The sequence below is a fragment of the Equus quagga genome, chromosome 4 (assembly GCF_021613505.1).
Source record: "Equus quagga isolate Etosha38 chromosome 4, UCLA_HA_Equagga_1.0, whole genome shotgun sequence".
In the NCBI taxonomy this organism is placed as follows: domain Eukaryota; kingdom Metazoa; phylum Chordata; class Mammalia; order Perissodactyla; family Equidae; genus Equus; species Equus quagga.
The window spans coordinates 72,032,527-72,045,484 of NC_060270.1; positions in this window are offsets into that span (position 1 = coordinate 72,032,527).

Below are 12,958 nucleotides of genomic sequence, written 5' to 3' on the forward strand. Positions count from 1 at the left end.
AATGAGAGCTTTCACTTGGTTCACGTCTTCAGCATGCCTTGAAAGGATGATTCAGTGTGCTCTGGTCCAGTTCCCTTATTTTACAGAGGAGCAAACTGAGACCCACAGAGAGGAGGGACCTGCTCAAATCAGCAAGGGAGCAGTAGAGCTGGGACTAGAACCCAGATTTCTTGATTCCCAGCCTGGCAGCCCTTTGTCTTTCCAGGCCATTTCCATACACTCATGCACTGCCTCGTATTATTACAAGATGGTTTCCTGTGTATAAGTCTCGGTCCTCTGGTTATTTTATGGCTTATCCAGACCTGAGGTCTCACACGTCTTGGCAGAGAACTCCTTTAATAAACAGGAGTGGAACTGACCTACTTGGGTTGGAGTATTTTCCAGCCTATCCAGCTCTGCTTTCCTTCTGTTTGTTTAACTCTGTGTGGTCAGACATTTCATTTTGAAATTTTAAGGGAATTCAAGCAACTTTTTGTTCAGTTGGGGCTCCCCTTTGAAGGAGAGCATAGGCGTCTTCCTAATAGGGTGTCATTGGGCCAAACTGCTTATTGCTAGCCCCCCCCCCCCCCTTGCCTTTCCATACAGGGAGGTGTCAGGAGGGTCTCTTGCAAGTAGAAGGCAAACAGTGATGATGGCTGATGGGGCCAGTTTTCTGAGACCTCCACTGGAAACTCTGACCACGCCTCCCTTTGCTACCTCCTCCCCCACCCCTATATCTCAGGAGGATTGTACCTGCAATGATACTGTGATTGTTTACTAGCATTAATTTCAGTTTAATCTAATTCCTGTGTAAAACATAGAACAAATACTGAATTACACACAGCATTTTATTGAGGGGGCCAGAGATGAGATTGGGGTCACAAAATCCAATAGGAGATACATTCCCAAACTGTTTAGGGGAGTCCTTCACTTCACTTTGCCCTCACCTTCAGCATTCCCAAAGAGCTCCCCTCTGTCCCCCATCCCCATGATGCCCACCTTATCGTTTCCTCCCATGCCAAGGGAGAGCATAGCTCTCTTCCTGGCAGCCTGAGGTGAAAGCACAGACCAATAACCAGGATTAGAGCTCCACCACCAGAGCCACCCCTCCCGTGGCCCCCGATTGGTCCCTACTGCCCTGCCCTTAGCAAGCTGAGGTTTCTCACCACGGGTCTTCTCTTGGGCTCTGGGACAACCTGCCGCCTGAGGTAAAACCCGCGACACTCAGATCCTGTCTACTTACTTCCATTCCAAACAGGGGAGGGCTGCTCAGCATTTCTGTAGACTTCAGAAAATGAGAGCATTCTGGGGCCCGTCCAGCTCCAGCACTGCATGTCTAACAGTTAAGGGGCATGTGGGGAGGGGACATCCCTGGGTGATCATGTGCTGCAGCCCCAGGCATCATGCTGCCAGGATTCCTGAGTTCTCCAGTCTGCTCCAGAATCCCCACGTGTCCAGCATCAGTTCCCTCACCCATGGCTCTCAGAGGCTTTCCCTGATGTCCACATGTCTTTTCAAATTCCTGACCTTACCACCCCCTCTTTCATTTTCAACAGACAAGTTTACCTTCTGTTTCCTGAGATTTGAGGAATGAACGTCCTCTGACAACATCTTGCCCCTATAGATGTGTCTAAATTGTACCCTCTGTTCCCTTCCTTCCATCTGTCTTAGCTTGACTGTCATAACAAAGTACCACAGACTGGGTAGATTAATAACAGAAACGTATTTTCTCAGCGTTCTAGAGGCTGGAAGTCCCACATCAAGGGCCAGCAGGGCTGGATTCTGGTGAGAGCTCTCTTCCTGGCTTGCAGGAGGCTGCTTTGTCCTCACGTGGCCTTTCCTCTGGGTGGGTACGGAGAGACAGAGAGTGAGCTTTCTGGTGTCTCTCCTTACAAGGACACTAATCCTATCAGGTCAGGACCCCACCCTTATGACCTTATTTAACCTTAATTACTTCCTTATAGGCCCTATCTCCAAACACAGCCACACTGAGGGGTTAGGGCTTCAATATATGAATTTTGGGGGGGGGGGGGGGGCACAAGCATTCAGTCCATAACACCATCCCAGTGGAAGAGAGGCTCTCCTCCTGCCCAGGAGAGTCCCTACACCTATGCTCCCAATCTCTACCCCTCCCCCCGCCCTTCACAGGGACTTCCATTCCGAGATGAACAATGCAGCCATCATGCCCAACATCACAGTCTTCCTCTTGACCCACTTTTCCCCATCAGCTGGTCCACTTGCCCAAGTCAGTCCAGCCCAGGCAGTAAGGAGCCCTCCCTCTGCGCTCTAGGCTTCTAGCCACAGTTCCACCTCTGCCCCATGATGGGCAGCTTCTCGGAAGAAGCGCCCACCATCATTGCTTCCACTTCCGCTCATTTCTCAGCCCGCTGCAACCTGGTTCCCACCTCATCCCACACTGAAGTCAGTCTCATGTGTGGCCTTCATTTTGCCACGTTCGCTACACACTTTCCAGTCCTGGTCCTACCTAGGGTGAGCACATGATTTAGGAGAGAGACGGGACGTGGTGAATAATGACATCAAGAAAGCAGGCATACACCGTCCTGGGCAAAGTGGGGCAGGAGACCCCAGCCTTTCCGTGGCACTTGGTGACAGGCCACTCCCTCTTTTCCCCTTCCTCCCTTGGCCTCTGCTTCTTCCAGTCTCCTGTTCCTGTGCTGCGTCTCGTGTTGTCCTCCTCCTCGTCTTCGCAGCCCTGTGAGGGTCACTCCCAGGCTCTGTCTCTGGCCCTTGCTTGCTCTTGCCATGTGACCTTCCTTGGCAGTCCCACCGTGTCCTAAGTCCAACCTTCCAGACTTATCCTACTCCAACTCCCAAGCCTTCTTCTCTTCTCCTTGTTTTCACTGTTCTTGAGACTATTGAGACACCCACTCCAGACTCACAGGGTCACACTGTCCCCTGCCCTCACCCCCACATTCAGTCTACTGCCTGCTCTTGCAGAACCTGCCTACTCACTGTCACATCTGGGCCCTCTTCTTTATGGGATGCTGCTGGTGTTGCCGCTCTGGGCTCAACAATCCTCACTTCTTGTCTAAATGGTGGAGCCACCTCCCACAGTCCCCTGCTGCCACCTTTGGTCCATTGTGATCTGGTTGCTGCCTTCACCATGCGCTTGGGTCGTTTGCCTCTCTGTACCCCACTGGAGACCATGAGCTTCAAGAGCGGGAACTGTGTCTCATTCACCTTTGTGTCCCTGGTGATGAGTAGATGGCTGGGCATACAGTAGTTGCCCAATAAATGTTTGATGAAATTTTTCATTTTGAACTGGTTGTGTGATGATGAGTTCTCTCTTCTTATTTCTCATTGTATAAACTAGACTAGTATTTCCTTTTTTTACCCTTGAAATTATTTCTTTCCAGTGTCAAGTTGGCAGGCAAGTAATTATAAAGTGAGATATGCCAAGTGATGTTGAGTCTGTCCACCGTCTGCATAATTCAGTAGCTTTTCGTTATATCTCCTCCCAGATTTTACCTTTTCAGATTTAAGAATCTAAAATTAAACTCTAAAATAGCTAACATAACTCTCTCCTGACATCTTTCATGTCTTATTTCAGGATCTGCTTTGTTATTCTCTCTCTGCAGGCTGGATTTTTCTGTTGCTTTCTAAAGGATAGAATATGGCCGCCCCATGGCTGTCAAGCTTACATGTCTAGGATGCGAGAGATTGACCTTACTTCCCTTTCCAATACCAAATAGCCAAGAGAAGAAAGCAGATTGCCCCAAACTGGGTTAGCTTTTCTCTGTTGGTCTGATCAGTAAGATGGAACCTCACGACATAAACTAACCTACCTCAGGCTGAAGGGGTCCTTCCCAGAGAGGAGTTGTTGGCTGATAGATAGGCTGAGAAGACACCTCAAAATATGTCCATCCTCTGATAAAATCCCCAAAGAAAGGGATGATGGAAGCTAGTCACACAGTCACCAAACAACAGGTGTGAGCTTGTGCACTACAGTGAGCCAGCCATGACTAGGTGCTGAGAGAGACAAAGGGGACACTCCCTATAGAGATACTATGAGATGTAACTTAGAGAGTTTACAACTTAATTGCCTTTTCTAAAACATTACCTTAGGTTTTACCCCAGCAAACCCAAAACAAAATCTAAAATATGAGAGAAAAAAAGTGGAATTTGCCCAGGATGGCAATGGGCAGGTATCAGTTCCACAGTTCTGCAACTAGAAAGGATTTAGCACAGAAAGTCAAAGGGCTCCTTGAAGAAAGTCCCAGAGCAGTTGGTTGGCAATATTATACAGTGTTGTTCCAGTCGGAACCTTGGAGTGCACATATGATATGTAGTTGATGAGGTGAAGGCCTATGAATTTTGTGATCAACAAAAAAATAAATTTAGGGGCCGGCCCGGTGGCACAGCGGTTAAGTTCGCACGTTCCGCTTTGGCAGCCTGGGGTCCATCGGTTCGGATCCCAAATGTAGACATGGCACTGCTCATCAAGCCATGCTGTGGCAGGCATCCCACATATAAAGTGGAGGAAGGTGGGCATGGATGTTAGCTCAGGGCTAGTCTTCCTCAGCAAAAAGAGGAGGATTGGCAGCAGTTGTTAGCTCAGGGCTGATCTTCCTCAAAAAAAAAAAAAAAAAGAAATTTAATTAAAAATTTCAGGAAAAGACAAAAATTATATGAAAAATTTGTGGTCCAAATATTAAAAAGCCAGACTTTGACGTGAGTTTAGCAGTATTTTAAAAACTCCAGATGTAAAGATCGCTTAGACTCAAACTCTGAAACTAAAGAGGAAAGTGTACATAATGTGTCTTTTGGTTAATTAAAATATTAAGAAAAGTGCTATTTAGTAAATATTTTTCTGGCAATCTCATTAAATTTATGGGGAATACATATTTTTAAGTGTACTTAGGTCTGGAGTGCTATTTTTACCACCAAACAGCACCCAATTCTTGGTATCAACTTATTTTCTACTCAAAACTTTTCACTTATGACACCAAATATACAGGGTTTTTCCTCACACTGACAACCAACTCTCCAGACACCAGCTGGGTGTCCGGGTGTCCTACAGTTCACTTCAGTTCTGACACTAACTGCCTGGAGTTAGCACAGACCCCACAAGTTAAAGGGTCAGTCCCACAAGACTGCTCCTACTTCAGACACCAATCCTAGTCCGGGCCACCCAAACTTCTGACTGACCAGCTATAAATTGGGAGTTCCCATGACCCCCTCCTTGGGTTCGATAATGTGCTAGAACGGCTCACAGAACTCAAGAGAGCACTTCACTTACTATTAATGGTTTATTATAAAGGATGTAACTCAGGGACAGCCAGAAGGAAGAGACGCATAGGACAAAGAAGGGGACACACGGAGCTCCCATTCCCTTTCTGGGTGCACCACCCTCCCAGGACCTCGATATATTCACCAGCCTGGAAGCTCCTGAACCCTGTTGCTTAGAGTACTTATGGAGGTTTCATTTCATAGTCGTTATTGATAAAATCATTGACCATTGGTGATTAACTCAATCTCCAGCCCCTCTCTCCTCTCCAGTGGTTGGAAGGGTGAGGCTGAAAGTTCCAACCCTCTAACCACATGGTTGGTCTTTGTGGTGACCAGAGCCATGCTGAGGTTATCTAGGGGCCCCAGCCACCAGTCATCTTATTAACGTATAAGAGGTCACTCCTCACTTTGGAGATTCCAAGCATCTTAGAAGCTCTTGTATCAGGAACTGGGGACCAAGACCAAATATTATAACAAAAGATGCTCCTCTCACCCCCATCACTCAGGAAATTACAAGAGTTTTAGGATGACTTTGCCAGGAACCAGGGACAAAGACCAAATATATGTTTCTTATTATATCACAATATCACATTGAGACATCCAGTTTAGAATAGCAGATTAACCATATGTGTTTATCTATTCTGCCCCGGGAACTCCCTTAAAATGACAGTAAAGGAGTCAAAAGGGTGTAAATCCACAGAGTCAGAAAACAAGACAAGAGACAACAATGAAGCAGAGATTTCAGGAAATCTTTGGGAAAGGGAAAGCAAATGAAGTAGTGGCAGCAGTACGTGAAAAATAACAACCTATATGCCTACAGTGTGTGGAGGGGGCGTCGACAAGAAACTGTCCAGTTGGCTCAAAGCACCATGGGAAGGCCCCAAGCACAGAGCAGACAGGGAGGTAGGGAAGATTAGAGAAAGGTCAAAAGATTAAAGGACTGATCCACGGTGTCCATCATTCAACTGACATGGATCCCAGAAAGACAGAATAGGGGAGGTGAAGGGAGGAAATACTAAAATAAAGAACATCATATTGTAAAAATTCCCGGAAATGAACACAAATCTTCACATGGAAACACCCACTGAGTATCTAGCCAATGAATTAAAAAAGAACCCTTGCCTCAAGGAATTTTAAAATAACTAAAAACAAAGAAAAATCCTAAATATTTCTAGACAGAAAAAAAAAGTCACATACAGAAGGTTTGAAATCAGAATTGGATTTCTTATCAACACAGGAAGAGAGAAAGAAAAATGCCTTCAAAATTTGGAAGGAAAATTATTTTCAACCTAGAATTCTCTGCCCAAATTATTAGTTAATTTGGTAGTTAATCAAATTGATAAAAGATTTTTCACTCCTGCAAAGATTAAAAAAGTTACCTCCTGTGCATGCTTTCTCACCGAGTTACTAGAGCATGTGCTTCTGTAAAACAAGGAAGTAAAGCAAGGAAAAAGATGTGGATCTAGGAAATGGGACCCTAACCAGGAGGGCTGGGGAGAAGATACTCAAAAGCCCAGCCAGGCAACAGGCCCAGACTGGAGCAGAGGCAGGGGGACTGTGGCAGAGAGGTCGCCAGAGGTAAAACAAATAGAACTTCTGATCGATGGCTAACAGAGCTGTGGGAGCACTTGGAAAAATTAGCCAAGTGTACGTCGAAAACTAATCAAATGAAAAAACAAAGTAATCATTGACCTCAGGAAAAACAAAATGTACAAAAGAGACATAATCATTTTACATGACTAGACTCAGCAGTGAACAATATTTCATAGTCAAAATAAGTCATTATAAATACCAACCGTTCAATTAACTAAAAATTAAATCAAGAGAAGGACCTGCACTATATGGGGAAGAGAAGTATATGTAGGGAGGTTTAAAAATGTCTAAATCTTTATCTTCCATCGCAGACAGTTTTTGATAATGTCTCACATTAATAAACCAGAAATAGCAGTATAAGAATGTCATTTTAAAATTTGGAGATACAAATGAAAATAAACAGCTAAAAGGAGTTGAGAACAGTTGACTCCAGAGAGCAGATAAGATTAGGGAAGGGAATTGCTCTTTTTCATTATAAACACTTTGGTACTAATACTGTACAAGTAAAATTTTTCTTAAAAAAATACTTATACAAACTCAATTTTTAAAAAAAACTGTTTAAAGGGAACTTTTAAGGACTAATAGCTCTCATTTTGAGGAAAATTCTGTATAAATTTTAACAATTCTTTCATCTTCATTTGTCTCGTGAATTTTAAGTAAAATTATATTAATATTTTTAAATTTAATTAAGTATATGGAAATATATGTATAAATATACATGCATATGGCTACTAAATATCGACCTCTGCTCCCCTTCTCTAGGTTGATTTAGATAATAAGGGAGCTTCTTTCCCATTCGTTCCCTCACGAAGGCATCCTACAAGTGGTCGCTCCACTGAACGCGCAGCCCTCCCAGCCGCTCCCAGCAACCTTGAGGGCCTACTCCTTCACTTCCACATGGCTGGTCACCATCTGGAAGCCACGGACTCAGTCTTTTCAGCAGACCACTGTTGCTGTCACACAGACATCAGTGGACACCTCGTATTTCTTTCGTTGGCATGCCACCACCACACAGTATTATCTTGGTTTATTAAATTTTAATGAAAGGATCAAGTGTAAAAGAAATGTGGGATGATCCATTTCACGCCCATTAGGGTGGCTGTTGTTACAACAGAAAAATAACAAGGGTTGATGAGGTTGTGGAGCAGTTGGAACCCTTGCGCCTTGCTGGTGGGAATGTAAAATGGCGCAGCTGCTATGGGAAGCAGTTTGGTGGTTCCTTAAAAAAGTAAACACAGTACTAGCATATGATCCAGCAATTTTCACTTCTGGGCATACACCCAAAAGAATTGAGAGCAGGGACTCAAAGAGATATTTGTACACCCATGTTCATAGCAGCATTGTTCACAATAGCCAAGAGGTAGAAATAACCCAAGTGTCCATCAACAGATGAATGGATGAACAAATGTGGTATATATATATTCAGCCTTAAAAAGGAAGAAAATTCTGACAGATGCTACAACACGGACGTGAAATAAGCCAGACACAAAAGAACAAATATTGTATGATTCTACTTATATGAAGTACCTGGAATAGGCAAATTCATAGAGTCAGAAAGTGGAACAGCAGTTATCGGGGGCTGGGGGAAGAGGCAATGGGGAGTTCCTGTTGAATGGATACAGAGTTTCTGTTGGGATGTTGAAAAAGTTGTGGGAATGGATAGTGGTGATAATCGTACAACACTGTAAGTGTACTTAATGTCACTGAATTGTAGACTTAAACCAGGGTTAAAATGGCAAATTTTATGTTATGTGTATTTTACTAGTTCTAAAAACAAAAAAGAAATGTAGGACGAGAAGAAAAAGTTAAACTATCCTCTGATTATTATTTTTTCTGTAGTCCCGGGGGAAATCACCAAGGAAGTTGAATTTTCTTGGAGGGAGATTCCCATTATAGGTGTTCTCCCATTTCTAATCTTGTTCTGCTGCTCTCAAGAGCCCTCTTTTCTGACGTACACCTTTCTTCAATCTCCAACCATGGAAACTGCCACTCACTTTGGGGTAACTTCACTCCTTGTCTACACACATTGATGCAGCTCTGGAATCTATTTCCCACCCTCTGTCAATCAGCTATGCTGCATAACAGTAACAAAAATCTCAGCGGCATACAGCAATAAATGTTTATTTCTCTCAGTGTTTGCAAATGAGCTGGGGTTTGATTGATCAGCCACGATATTGACAGTGATACGGGCAACGTACTGAACATTCCTATTACCCCACGGATGCTACCCACTTCCCTCCCACTCCCACCTCTTCCTTAATTCCTGACAACCGCTAACATGTTCTCCATTTCTATAATTTTGTCATTTCAAAAATGTTATATAAATGGAATCCTATAGTCTGTAACCTTTGGGGATTGGCTTTTTTCCTTCAGCATACGTCTCTGGAGATTCATCAGGTCGGTACATGTATCAACAGTTTGTTCCTTTTTACTGCTAAGTGGAATTCCATAGTATGGGTGTACCATAGTTTGTTTAACCATTTACCATTGAAAGACATCTGGATTGTGTCAGCTTGGGGCTGTTATGGATAAAACTGCTATAAATGTTTGTGTGCAGTTTTTGCATGCATATTAGTTTTCCTTTCTCTGAGATAAAAGCCCAGGAGCACAATTATTGGGTCATAGAATAGTTGCATGTGTGGCTTTTCTTAAGGCCCTGCCAACCTGCCTTCCGGAGTGGTTTTCCCTTTCCCCATTCCCACCAGCAGCATGTGAGTGGTCTCTTGTCTCCACAAACTTACCGTTATTTTTTGTTTTAGCTATTCTGACAGGCATGTAGCGATATCACATTGTGGTTTCAATTTGCATTTACCTAATAGCTCATTAAGTTGAACATCTTTTCACATGCGTATTTGCCTCCATATATCTTCTTCTGTGAAATGTCTCTTCATGCCTTTGCCTATGTTCTAATTAGATTTTTGTTTACTATTGAATTTTGAATGTTCTTTATATGTTCTAGATATTAGTCCTCTCTCAGTTATGTGGATTGCAAATATTTTCTCCCAGTCTGTGGCTTGTCTTTTCATCCTCTTAACACGGCTTTTCATGGAGCAAAAATGTTTAATTTTTCTGAAATCCAATTTATCAACTTTTCTTTTCATGGATCATGCTTCTGGTGTCAAGTATAAGAAACCTTTGCCTTGCTCTACATCTTGAAGATTTTCTGCTATGCTTTTTTCTAAAAGTTTTAATTTAATGTTTTGCATTGAAGTCCACGATCAATTTGAGGCAATTTTTGTGTAAGGTGTAAGACTTAGCTCAAGGTTTGTTTTGTTCTATGTAGATGTCCTGTTGCTCCAGCACCATTGCAACTCGTCTACCAATACCACACTATTTCGATTACTGTAGCTATATAATGAGTCTTAAAATTAGGTAAACTGATTCCTCCCACTTAATTTTTTTAAGTTAATACAATTTATTTTGTTGAGTGGATTTAGGTTTAAGAAAAATTGAACAAAAAGTACAAAAAATTCCCCTTTACCCGCTTAACCCCTCCGCTCCAATGTCTGCTATTGTTAATGTCTTGCATTAATGTGGTATGTTTGTTACAATTGATGAGCTAGTATTGAAACACTAACTAAAGTCTATAGTTTAAATTAGGGTTCAGTCTTTGTGTTGTAAATTCTATGGGTTTTGACAAATGTATAGCAAACAATGTATCCCTTATTACAGTATCGTGCAGAATAGGCTCACTGTCCTAGAAATCCCCTGTGTTCTCCCTGTTCATCCCTCGCGCCCTCCTCCCTCCCCTGAACCCCTGGCAACACCGATCTTTTAGCGTCTCCATAGTTTAGCCTTTCCCAGGTTGTCATATGGTTGGAATCATACGGTGTGTACCCTCCTCAGATTGGTTTCTTTCACTTAGCAGTATGTATTTAAGGTTCTACTATGTCTTTTCATGACTTAATAGCTTTTTTATCATGGAATAATATTCCAATTATGGATTTTTTTATCATTGAATAGTATTCCCATTATGGATTTACCACAGTTTGTTTATCCACTGGCCAATTGAATAAGAGGTTGATTTCAAATTTTAGCAATTATGAATAAATATTTTATTTCTAAAAAAAGGTTTCAACTACTCTTTTTCTTTTGCTTTTCCATATAAATTTTAAAATAATTTTGTCTATATCTCCGAAAAGCTTGTTGGGATTTTGATAGGAATTGTGTCAAACCTGTGTATCAGTTTTGGGAGAACTGATATCTTTACTGTGCTGAGTCTTCTAGTCCGTGAATATGATATATTTCTCCATTTATTTAGAACGTCTTTGGTTTCTTTCATCAGGATTTTGCAGTTTTCAGCATACGAGTCCTATACATGTTTTGTTAGACTTACACCTATTTTTCCTTTATTTTAATTGATTGTAAGTGATCTTTAATTTGGTGTCCATGTGTTCCTTGCTAGTGTATAGAAATACAATTTATTTGTATATGTTTAGCTTATATCCTAAGATCTTGCTGAACTCAGTAGTAGGAAACTTTTTTGTAGATTTCTTGGGAGTTTCTACATAGACAATCATGTCATCTGCAGATAGATATTCCCCCTTTCTGATCTGTATGCCTGTGTTTTCCTTTTCTTGTCTTATTGCACTAGCCAGGACTTCCAGTACTATTTTGAATATGAATGGTGAGAGTCGACATCCTTGCCTCATTCCCATTGTTAGGGAGAAAGCATTCAGTCTTTCAACATTAAGTATAATTTAGCTATAGGTTTTTTGTGGATGCTCTTTATCAAGTTGAGGAAGTTCTACTCTGTTCCTATTTTTCTGAGAGTTTTTGTCATGGATGTTGAATTTTGTCAGATACTTTTTCTGCGTTGATTGATGTGATCATGTAGTTTTTCTTCTTTACCTGTTAATATGGTAGATTACATTGATTGATTTTCAAAAATTGAACTCATGGATTGTTTAGAAGTATGTTGCTTAGTTTCCAAGTATTTTGAGATTTTCCTGTTATGTTTCTGTTATTTACTTTTAGTTTTATTCCATTCCAGTCAGAGAACATATTCTGTATGATGTCAGGTTTTTTTTTAATTTGTAGTTTGTGTATAGCCTAGAATATGGTCTTTTTGGTATATGTTCCATGGGCACTTGATAAAAATGTATGTTCTGCTGTTGTTGGATGAGGTGTTCTATAAATGTTGATTGGATTGTTTGTTGATAGTGTTGTTCTAGATCCTTGCTGGTTTTCAGGTGTCTAGCTGTTCTATCAATTGTTGAGAGAGGGGTGTGATGTCTCCAACTGTATTGTAGATCTATTTCTCCTTTCAGTTCTATCAGTTTTTGCTTCATGTGTTTCACAGCTTTGGGTTTGGTGCATACACATTTAGGATTACGATATCTTTTTGAGGGATTGTTCCTTTCACCATTATGTAATGACTCTCTCTGTCTCTGGTCATTGTTTTTGCTCTACAGTCTTCTTTATCTTACATTAATACAGCCACTCCTGCTTTCTTTAATTAACGTTTGCATAATATATCTTTTCTCACCCTTTTAACTGTCAACATGCCCTTGTCATTATATATTATATATACTATATTATATATTATATTATTTTATATTATATATTACATTATATTATATATATATAAAATCTTAGAGCTGGATGGGTGCAGGCATTTCTGCAGCAGCTCTGTTGTGGCTGATCACAGGTTCTGGGCCAGGGGAGGTGATGTGTATGTCTCGTGGGGACCACAAACCCAGCCAGTTGGTGTGAGGTAGTGATGGGAGAAGAACAGATCCTTTCTGACTACTTTAGCGAAGGGTGGTAAGACATGGACGATCCCCAATAGCAGATCATCAGGACACAATTTATGTTTGCCTTTGGAATCATTTGAATACCTTAGCTGTGGCCCAGAGCTTTTGTTTACTTGGGCCATTTTGGAGTATGGCCTTGTCCCTGGGGACTTCTCCTGCTCCATTATGTTCGAATTTCCATTTACAAAGCATTAATGTAAGGTTGAAAAAACAATATAAAACCGAGTTTTTGACCTCTCAGAAGACTGGTTTCTGAAATTGGAGTCCTGGGTTTACGACCTGGGTTACATCCTCTAACCACCCTGGGCCTCACTTTCCTTTTCTTTCTCTCATTACAGGGTTATTTTGAGAATTGGATAAGTTAATGTACATGAAAAGAC